Source organism: Anser brachyrhynchus, assembly GCF_964034855.1.
Source record: "Anser brachyrhynchus genome assembly, chromosome: 2".
Taxonomy (NCBI): Eukaryota; Metazoa; Chordata; class Aves; order Anseriformes; family Anatidae; genus Anser; species Anser brachyrhynchus.
The window spans coordinates 6,237,040-6,248,455 of NC_137695.1; positions in this window are offsets into that span (position 1 = coordinate 6,237,040).

Here is an 11,416-nt window from a genome sequence, read left to right on the forward strand (position 1 = left end):
AAAACCAAACACAGCGCTCAAGGTGCGGCCTCACCAGAGCAGGGTATAGGGGGACAATCACCTCCCTGCTCCTGCTGGCTGCACTATTCCTGATACCAGCCAGGATGCTGTTGGCCTTCTTGGCAATCTGGCACACTGCTGGCTCATGTTCAGGTGAGCATCAGTCAGTGACCCCAGATCCTTTTCCTCTGCACAGCTTTCCAGCCACTCTGCCCCAAGCCTGTATAGCTGCATGGAGTTGTTGTGACCAAAGTGCAGCACCCAGCACTTAGCCATGTTGAACCTCAGCCCACTGGCCTCTGCCCATCGACCCATCCTGTGCAGGTCCCTCTGCAGGGCCTTCCTACCCTCTAGCAGATCGACACTTCCCCCCAGCTTGGTGTCATCTGCAAACTTACTGAGGATACACTCAATTCCCTCATCCAAGTCTTCAAGATACTAAAGAAGATGGGCCCCAACACTGACCCCATGGGAACATCACTGGTGACCAGTCGCCAGCTGGATTTCACTCCATTCACCACTGCACTCTGGGCCCAGTTGTCCATCCAGTTTTTAACCCAGCAAAGGGTATACCTGTCAAAGCCGTAGGCTGTCAGCTTCTCCAGAAGAATACTGTTTGAGACCATGTCAAAGGGTCTTTGACCGTGTCAAGGACCGTGTCCTTGACCATAGGGGCCACTTCCTCACCTGCATTGTTGCTTGCTCCCCGCTTTTTGTTTGTTTGTTTGTTGTTTGTTTTTATTTTATTTTTTTTGTTTGTTTGTTTGTTTTCATTTCCATGCAGTGCAGTGGCCTAAGAGCCATGTTTTTATCCCCAGGAGAGCCCCAGAGGCCAGGGCTGTGGGCTGAGTTCTTTTCCCCCTGTCTGGAGGTCTCTGCTTGGGGCTGAGCTGCTCACCCAAGGCTGGTGCCATGTCCCAGCCCTGAGGGCCTCCAGCTCCAGCTCACCGGCAGCACTTCCGAGGTGCTGGAGGCTTTACGCACACCCTTCAGGGTACTCGGCTCCAAAGCCTTTGTCGTAAGAGTCTGTGGTGGGGGACAAATGCTCAGCCCGCGTTTGAGTCTCTCCCACTGAGCTGATAGGAAAGACTCATCTGTCTTCCCCAGAAAGCCGTGGAAGATCATATTGTTTTTTCTTATGTGAAAATAGATCCTGAAGTTGTGAGCTTATGGCTGTATGAAGTTCTACACTGATTTTCAGAGATACGCCTCCCAGTTTCAAAGGATCTCTTCGGCACTTAAACCATTAATGCATCAAGTGTTGGGTTGCGGCAGTAACTATATTCTGCGTAAAGATCTGTATAGAATTGTGCATAGGGCTGTCTTCTTGGAAGGCATTTTTTTATGCTGATTGCTTCATTATGGTAGAACTGTAAGCAGTAAAGGAACTGGTGAATTGGACAGAGGATTGATAATACCTAGTGACAAAAATTTACTGTGAAAAAAAAAAAAAGGGTAAAGGGGTAAGTGGAAAATATATATTTTCACATATTCACATTCATTTATTGCTGATTATAGCCATAACCAGAAAATTCAATGGCCATTCACTAATGCTAATATAAACTTTGCTTATCTTGATATAGATCACATTTTCTAGCATTGTTGAGTGTGCTGTGTCACCATCACAACTGCAAGTGGAGGCTAAGGTTCTGAAATGAGATCTGTCTTGACCAAAGCCCTTCCTTAACTGCAGTATTTCTACAGTTTTGTGTTATTAAAGCAGTGAGAAGCAGTGAGAAGTGAGAATTCAAAGCACCTAAGACAAATGTGGAAAAGTTTTATTGTTGAACACATTGCATTTTCTCTTAGATAAAATTAAGGCTTTATTTTATTATTTATTTTTTTAAAACAAGAATTTAGTTGTGTAGTAGCTTCAGACTAACGGTAATTATCAGAGCGTTTCAGATGCTGATATGCATCGCCTATGTAATCTTAATGGACTATGGACTAAAGAAAGAGGCAGAAGTTTTCTGCTTAAGTAAATTCTGAGCCAAGTGCCTTACTACCTTTCAGTACGCATTAGTCCATTATGAGGTATGAGATTCTTTTCATAGCACAATAATTTTCACACATACTTTAAATTCTCTCTTTATGTTTCTCTTACAGATATTTACGTTTGTTTATGATTTTTCTGTTACTCTGAGAAAATAAATGGAATAATTTCATTCATTAACCCTACTAATTATAATCGCAAGTGGATTATTCACTTGCTAGAGTTAATCTTAATATTATGTCTTCAAGGGCAATCTTCTTGCTTTGTATATTTGCTTTAAAATTAGATTTGTTTATAGACTGAGGACCTTTGTTATTTACATTGTTGTGCAGTTTTTAAATTGCTTTTCCTCTCTGTGTGACTATTTGTGGATAGTCCCTGCTATTAGTATATATAGTACAGTGTTTCAAAAACCTTTCATATCAACAATTAATTACTCGAAGGAGAAAAAAAATGCACAGCGATCACTGTATCAGAATCATTGAAATTGGAAGTGACCTCTGGAGACTGTGTAGTCCAACAAAGGTCATATTTGCTGAGGGCTGCTAAAACAAAAGAATTATCGTAGTGATAAGTGATAAGTTTCAGGCTTCTGTGTGTATGTTTAGTAAGTCTGAACTGATACGGAGTCCTAAAGACAATATTACACTAAAAATGGGGTAGGTAAATTTTTCTTTGTTTTGCAGTAAATCTTTTAGCCTTTCATGATTTTTGTTTCATTTTAGAAAAGTGATGAGATCACCTCATTTATAATGTTAGCTTTTGGTTTTGGAAGAGGAGGAACATGATGTATATGTGAGTCCAGGGATTGTTTTTCAATTTCCCTGAAAATCTGATCATCTTTGGCTAAATTGTGAATTTCTGAAAACAGGAGTGCAAGCAAACAGATGTTGAGCCAAAAAGGAAGTGTAAGAGAACTGAGCAGGGTTCATGGGTAAAGCCAGGACATGGAGATGAGGAGAAAACTAAAAGGATGTTTATTGGTTAAGTAACCATTGAAGTAAATAAAAATATAAAGATGTTTTCTCAATAATGATAGGGTGAAGAATGCTATAGCATTTGCCAGCTGCTTCTCCTTGTTTTTTTTTTTTTTTTTTTTTTCCAGCCCCTCTTTGTGAGGTTTGGCTGCCGCAGCATGAAAAAATAAATAAATCTGAAAATAATTTAGAACTAAGCAGTAAGAATGATTTGGAGCCTGAGAAGTAGGAATTAGAGTGAAAAAATCAGATGTCTACAGAAGAGAAGATGAAAGGAACCATTGTATCAGTTTTGAAATAATTAAGAAATATGGAATAAACTCATTTATGTGTCCATGATGAAGACAAGAAGTAATGGACTGAAATTGCAGTTCAGAAAAAATTATATGAAGCACAAGAAGAACCTTTATTGGCAGTGAGAATAGTGAAGCACTAGAATATGTTGCATATGGAGTCTTTGGAAACACCATCTGTTGTAACAAAAAAACTAGACAAATATCTCCAGGAATTACATCAGGATAATTGATGCTGGTTTGGGCTAAAGCATGAGTGAGGTGGCTTTAGGATATCACTTCCAACTACATTTTTAAATATAATTATAAAAGTAGAGAATGTTTTTCGTAAGCAAAAAGCTCTTTAGTCCTCTAGGAAACGCTGTAATAGGCTATGTAGCTTGGAGAAGAGCTACATAAATTCAAGCTATGAGGAAGACATGCTTTTTAAGGCCAGCTAATCGCTGAAGAAATCCCCCAAAGGACGTGATAGATTCTACGTAGCTTGAAGCCAAAAGTATTGCAGCCAATATATAATTTATGGGCATGAGTCAGTGGTAACTGTTTGATATTGCTGTATTTATTCTGTATTTTACGGGTTGGTGATCTTAAGTCCTATTTAATATTATTGTGAGACTGATTTTTCCTGGGATATCACGTTCTACATGTCCACAAGAACAAGACGTGTTGAAGTAATATAATCTTTAGGCTCCTTCATGTCCAAAATCTGCTGTATAAGTCACAAAAATGTATTCACAGAACAATGTACAATAGTCACAGTCTTTGCTGTGTTTCTCTGGTCTGTCTGTAACTGCACGTCTTGCTGCTGGTCTAACGTCCAAAAAGTTGCAGAATTCATCTGGAATAAAGTTCTGATTTTAGATGACAGTCTAAAGACCCACGGATTTTTTGTGTTATATTTCTTGCATGGTTCAGAATGAGGGAATATTTGTAGAAATTCAGTGAAAATTAACTTCAAATGAGTTTATGATCCTTCTGTTTTTGACTGCTGGATGAGAAGGAGTCAGTTTCCTCATGGCGCAGAGGGGCAAGAGTTGGTGGTGTCACTAAAGCAGCTGACATGCTTGAGCAGGTATAGCAGGGCCACTTATGAGCAAAGGCACAGTGGGTACAATAGCAAAACAGTGACCACACATACATTCTTAATGACTGGAGTTTCATGTAAGTAGAAGATATGGAACCGGTATGATGGCAACTGGAAGCAAAGACATAAATTCTCAAGCCATTTTGATAAATCAGATGCCCAAGGTAGCTGGAGAGGAGGGACAGACAGAACTAAAATCCAGTTTGTTTGTTTTCAGGTTGTAAAGCTGCTTGGTATTGTTGCATTCTTGACAAAAAGTTGAAATTTAGACTTTAATCTTACAGGGGAGCTATGGTAAGAAATAAGTTTGAAACCAAATGCTCAGTCCTTGGTAGAGCTCTTCCATTTGTCATTTCATAATTACATTTGGAGGCATGCGATATAATGTGAGACTTCAAGAGTAAGCTGTGAAAGCAAGAGTGCATCAGAAATACTGGAAATCTTTCAGAAACGATATTAGCAATATTTGCATGCTTGTAATAAGCATGTTACCTTTGAGAAATACAAAATGCTTCAAAAATACCTGTTTTTCAGAATACTGAGAAGAAACATGGAGTGGCTTGAACTTTAGGCACTGAGCTAATTTTCAGACTTACTCAGTGTACATTAGGTCATTAGGCAGAAAGCTACTTTGTGTAACAACGCATTTAATGTGTACTTACCCTAAAAGCTATTTCCTGTTATTCTGTAAAACCAATTAGCTATTTACCAAATACCAAATTTCATGTCCGTGTGATTTCTTATTTCATTGTGCACAATGAAGAAGGGAAGATGGGAATCAAATCAATTATTACCTTGATAAATTCATCACATCCTTTACACTGTTACTTTTTTTTTTTTTTTTTCTAAGAGGGATTGGAGCACACCTTCAGTGTATCTCAGATGTGACTGTTGGCCTGAGCCCTTTGAATTTTTCTCACTGACAAACTCTGGCCTTTACCTATTCTGTATAATATAAATCTACTTCTGTGTATGCATGTTTGTTTTTAGTTTGTTTGTTTGTTTTTGCTTTATTCTACATACAACATTTATTTATTGTGCATTCCAGGTGTAGCAAAGAAGATGTATTTCTTTTTGCCTGATATTCCATGTCACTCGGTTCAGGGGATATGGTATTTTATGCAGGGCATTCCTGGCATCTCTTGCTCATTTAGGTCTTGAAATTAAGGAGAATCCTGAAGCTTCTGGCCAGCAGCTGAATTAATTCGGTCCGCAATGGATGCATTTGAGTTTGGATTGTAATAAGGGTGTGTGCATTATTTAGAGAGAGCTCTTAATGTGATATGTTGGCTATTTTGTAGTATTTCCCCAGTTGCGGGCATGCCTCTCTCTATCTGCAGATTTTAGATACACACAGGAGGGAGGATCGCAAGTTCTCTGGAGCTGGAGCTTTAGCAGACAGGAATCCCTGCAAATAGTTTTATTGCAAGTATATCTGATGCAAAGGTGTCTGCTTGCATTTAACAAGGAGTGTGAAATTTTATTGCTGAGTAGTGAGCTGCCACCATTACATAGCTTCTAAGAAATATCATTTATGAGCTCGAAGCATCAGGGTTAATAACTTACACTACTCCAAGTAAGCGTTATGGAGAAGTATTATACTATGAAAATCTACTACCAATTCTCAAACTGTGTTTGTATGTAAGTAGGGCAAGATAAGGATTAAAAAATTAAGGCCTAATCTAATAAATGCTAATGATTTTGAGTATTTGTGAAGGCCACAAGTGTTCACCTGTTGTTTCAGTGCTTAATTGTCCTTTTTGTCAAATTACACGTGCTTGTATTAGTCTGCATTAGACTAGTTTCAGCTTTCAGCTTTTGTGTGTTGGATTGAAGAGTTATTTACTAGTAAGGCTCTGGTTCAGCTGAATTTAAGTTAGGAGCTTAAATAACACAGTATCATCCCTATAAATGAGGAAAATAACAGAAACCTTGTGTGAAACCCTTCTCTAAGATAGAGGCAAGCATTTCAGGTCTGTTATTCCACTGAATATAGGAGACAACTTTTTCTAGGATTACACCACAGAGTATTTCTCAGAAGAAAGAAATGAGCAGATGAGGATGCTGGATAGAATTGGAGGTTAAGAGGGTCATGCAATGTGCATGAATCGTCAAATGCCTTGCAATTTGTAATAAGTGTATTTATCTGAATAGTAATTTAAAGCAGCATCTCACGTTTAGAGTCGTGGCACAGTCACAAGATACATTTAACTGCCCCAAAATCTGTTTTTTTCAGCACTTGACATCTACGTGCTCACAGTCATTAGACTAATGGTGATGTACTAATGCCACCAAGAAAAAAATATTTTTTTCTTGTGCTCTAGCAATAAAAAAAAAGAAAAAAAGAAAAAGCAAAGTACGCTTTGCAGTTAATGGAAGAGACAGATCTATGGCAAGAACAAGGAGACTAAATCAACAGTTAGTTGGTTCTGTAATGAACATTATCTTTTTGTTAAATGAGCTTTTTTCTCTTCTTTCTGAGATTTTGAAGATCAATGAAAGAAACTGAGAAGAAAACAGGTATTACAATGTGCAAAAAAAAAAAAAAAACGGAGAAGTGCAACTCTTTGTACTCCTTTGAGATCTGTCTTTAGTCCCTGTGCCCCATTTTTCACAGGGTCAGATTGATGAAGAGGATGCAGCTGAATTATGTTCAGGTAAGGATGGGTTTTGTATTTGGCAATACTAGCAGATGGCAATTTATAAAATGTGGCTGATTTTGACCAGAGCAGATATAGTGCCATTACAGAATGACCTTTTACTGATATTTAAAATTCTGCTCTCTTAATTGAACTTGAGAACATGCTATTGCTTTCAGGAAAAATAACTTACACTTGAACTTAAAATGCCTTATTGTTGCTTGCGTCACAGAACACTTAGCATCTTTATTTCTTTAAAACCCTCTTTACTTGTTTCCTTTGCTGATGGCATCTATCCGGCAAAGTGTTTGATCACAATTGTTTTTCTGTTTGCACGCATTAGGGCTGCCTGGCTTTTAAGGACAGCGTAGTTTCTTCAGTGCAATTCTTCCAGCAAAACCCATGACAGCTCTTCATCATCTGTCACAAAGATTTAGGATTGATCCGATGAACAGTAAAATAGTTGTTGGACAGTAACGGGTGCTGTTGATGTGAGAAAAATAATTGTTTGTAGCAATAAGGCTTGTATTTATACCTGTTACTACCAATACCTGTTGCTAGCAGATTTTTTACATGACTTTAATTTAAAAATATAACTAATTTCAGAATATGAGGATAAACATGGTGGTTTTTATTTTGCTCAAACAAGGCATGTATGTCTTAATAGAAGGTATGGCATAATGTAATATTGAATGCATTTCAAGCTCAGATTTTGTATATATAAGGTACAGGTACAACTATTTGACCATGATATTTTGTCTTTATAAAGTAAAATGGATACACATCACACCTGGGAATAATAATAAGTAGATTTTAGAGAATTAAACCCAGTAATATGTAACTTCTACCAAAAGCTTTTAATGAAGTTCAAAATTTGTCCCGATATGTAATGTATGCTGGAAAGTTCAGCTGGTTAAAAGATCAGCTTCAGAAGGAAATATGTAGTAGAACAGTTTTTGTTTTCATGTTTCTACATATATTTTTTCCCATTGAACACAAGTATTCTGTGCTTTTGTAAGTGCAGCTGTGATTTCAAAATAAATAAAATAATTGAGTAATATTTAGGTGATTATTCTTCAAAAGAATCACCCTCTCACTTTTTTCCTTTTTTTTACAGTATTCCCAGTGAGATCACAAAATTTCATTTATTGCTCCCAGAACAGCCAAGCTCCTCCTTCCATCCCTCCCACAAGCATCCCAATACAAAAGAAAACTTTCTGGATGGGAGCTGGCTAGGTAGGCAGGATATTCTTTAGAACAAAATGGTGACAGTGAGAGAATGAAAACCTTCTGTCTTGTAGAAGATACCAGCTAGCTGAAATTAGCTTAAGAAACCAGTGTGAAGGCTTTTTATTTCGATGGGGATGCTGTAAGTGTTTTGGTTTTTTTTGCTAAATATTTGTATACTATGAGAAATATCCATTGCAAATTTGTTAATTTCAATCTACATGTATTGGGTTAAAATATTCAAGAGGTTTTCTGTGGATACGTATACATATGTGCACCTATGCTTTTAGGTCTTAGAAGTGGTTTTATTTTAGATACAGGTAGAATGTACATAAGAAAATGTGCCTTTAATGTAAAACTGTTACATTACAGAAAATATGCAACTATTCCTTTAGTTTACGTGTAGCAGTATAACATTTAACTGAACGTTAATATAATTCTCATTAATTTCAGACTGCTTTTTGTACTCTTGGTTTGGTATGCCGGCTGATGCACAGTAGCCCTCAAATTGTTTTTCATACTTTCTAATCTGAGCTTTAATTATCTTCAAATAGTGCAATTTATTTTCCTGCAGAAATTTGTAATGTTTATCTCAAGAAAATGCTGGCAAGTCATTTTTTTGAGACATTTAAGTAATTCACCATCTAGCCTGTTGCATCCATTTCTGGTTTTGGAAGTGATAGAGTGAACGGATTTTATATTATATTCATAGTGTGAATAGCTTTTTGTGTCTGTTTCAAAGACAAACAAAGCTATCAATACAAAAAACACAAAGTTTGGTAGGGGGGAAGCAGGTTGAGGAGAAAAGGGAACACAGTGCTACGTGGAGGAAATGACCATGTATTTCAGAAATAGCAGTAGTCCAATAAAGTGTATTTTATTTCCCAGATTGTTTTTAGAAAGGAATAAAATAAATCTGTTAAATGTGTTGATAATTATTGGTAGTTACATAGAAGAAAAAAACAGTAATCTGACAGCAGATGTGGGTTTTTTTCTGTATTGGATTTGAGTAGGTGATAGCAGTAGCTTTTTGCAGGGTGTTGTATGGCAGAAAAGAGAAATCCTAGCCTATTCCCTAGTATTGATGCATTTTTTCTTTTTCCTTGCAGTTTCTTGTTTCAAAAAAAATTTGAGCTGCACATGAAAATGGTTTGATTCATTTAAATTTTTTTTTTTTAATACTAGTGGTTATTTTTAATAATGAGCATTCGTTACAGTATACATGTCTAGTGCATCCACATATCCACACATAAAGTCAATGGTGAATTTGAAGATGTGTATAACATTGAGAGTTTTCAGATCAGTGTTCCCTGTGGATGGTGAACTGGTTAAATACAAAGTTTGAAATCTGAAATAGGTAATGCAGCTCAAGATCACTGATTTTGCTGACATCCAGTTTTGCTCTTGTAGATAATATGGAAAGGTGACTCTATAGAGTGGTCAAGATATCTGTTTAACAGCAGGGAAAGTTTGGGCAGCTACGGACTGGTTCAGCGTAAGATTGCATGTAAGTGTCTAAATAGACTGTCTGTCTGTGCTCTAGGAGTTTAATCTCCCATTACAGACAGTGGAGATTTATCGTCTCTGGAGTTTTTGGTAGCTATCTCCCTTTGTTCATTTGAGTATCTCTACAGCCTGGATTGACTATGCCTACTACTAGATATCCACCAACTGTAGTGATAGTTAAGATGCCTCGTTCACATGCAGGACCTCAGTGAAGGTGTCTTTATCTACAGACTGTATCCATCCACAACATCTTGGTGTTTCTGAATATGTGTTAATTTGCAATTCTATGTTGTCAAGGTACTAAAAAGGCTACTAATTTTACTGATACAGCTGGAAGGCTAATTTTGCTATGTGAACCAAAGCTATATATGATATACATGGTGCCAGTGTCATTAAGTACTCTTTCATAAACTACTTGGAAGTATTAGGTTCTGGATATTTTGTTATAACGATTGTCTGAACTGTGTGTAAGATTGATTTAAATTTGATTTTGCACATTACCACTAGAAATGAGTTTTGAAACATACAGAGCTTTTAACGAGCTAAAATACAGAGTTAAAACAAGCTTTCTGGAAATGCTGTTGATGGGTACTGAAAAGAGAACGGGACTCTGACGAGAGCATGGATTTTAATAGTTGCAGTCTTATGGTGGTGGGTCTCATAGTAAATAATGCTGTATGTTATATTCTTGTTTTATTCATTCATTTTAAGGTACTTTTTGACGTATGTTAAACATATAGTTATTGGATTTTGTGCAAACAAAATCCTACCACAAGGAATCATTTTTATTCTTTGTGAATATTTCTGTGTGAAAGAGCCTATTAAGTGCATATTAAAAAATAATAAAAAATAAGCAGATAATTGCAGTTTATCCTTTATTTTTTCAACTCCAGATGCTTGCAGAAAATGTTCAATCAGTGGCTATAAATGAGGAGCAGATAGAAATAACTTGAGAGTCAGAATTAAATACTATATATGCTAGAATTAAGTTGAAACCTCCAAAAGGGACATTTTTCTATTTATGTTCCTTTTTGTTTTCCTATCAAAACCCAAGAACACCTTCCTGTCAAAAACACCATTTACAGATATTGATAGTGTTTTTTCTGAGCAGTTTAGTTGATTTAAATACCTCTCTTATGAACTTTAGAATATCTTATTGGTTAATAGTTTGAATGGTACCACCTACAAAAGGAACCCTACATACCTCTAGGGAGTTGAAAGGAGTTCTGAAATTCACATAAATATAACCAAATTAAGGAGCTGCATATAAAGCTTGAATTTATATTTTGTTTTTCATTCTAAAAGTCTAAGACCATTAGTTATTATCTGTAGTAATTAGCCATTATCCCAGTGAGCAATTTTTAATTTGTGTCTGCGAAACATTGTATTAATGGACTCATTTTTTGGCAGTACTTTGCTATTCTAGATAATGTCCTGAAAGGGTAGTTTTTGTCTTAAGAAACTTTATAGATAATTGTGCTATAATAGTGCCCATGTGTCCGCTTTATTTAACGACATGTTCATCTCTTCCTAATACTTTGCAGTATACTTTTCATTGGTATATCTGGAATTCCTTGTGGGTTCTTTTTGGACATAAAAAGATTCTGTGTTATTTTCATAGTACCCAAAGTCAGCCTTAAGCCAGTTAGCCTAACTTAAAAACCACAACTAGCTTATTTACACTCAATTCCATTCCT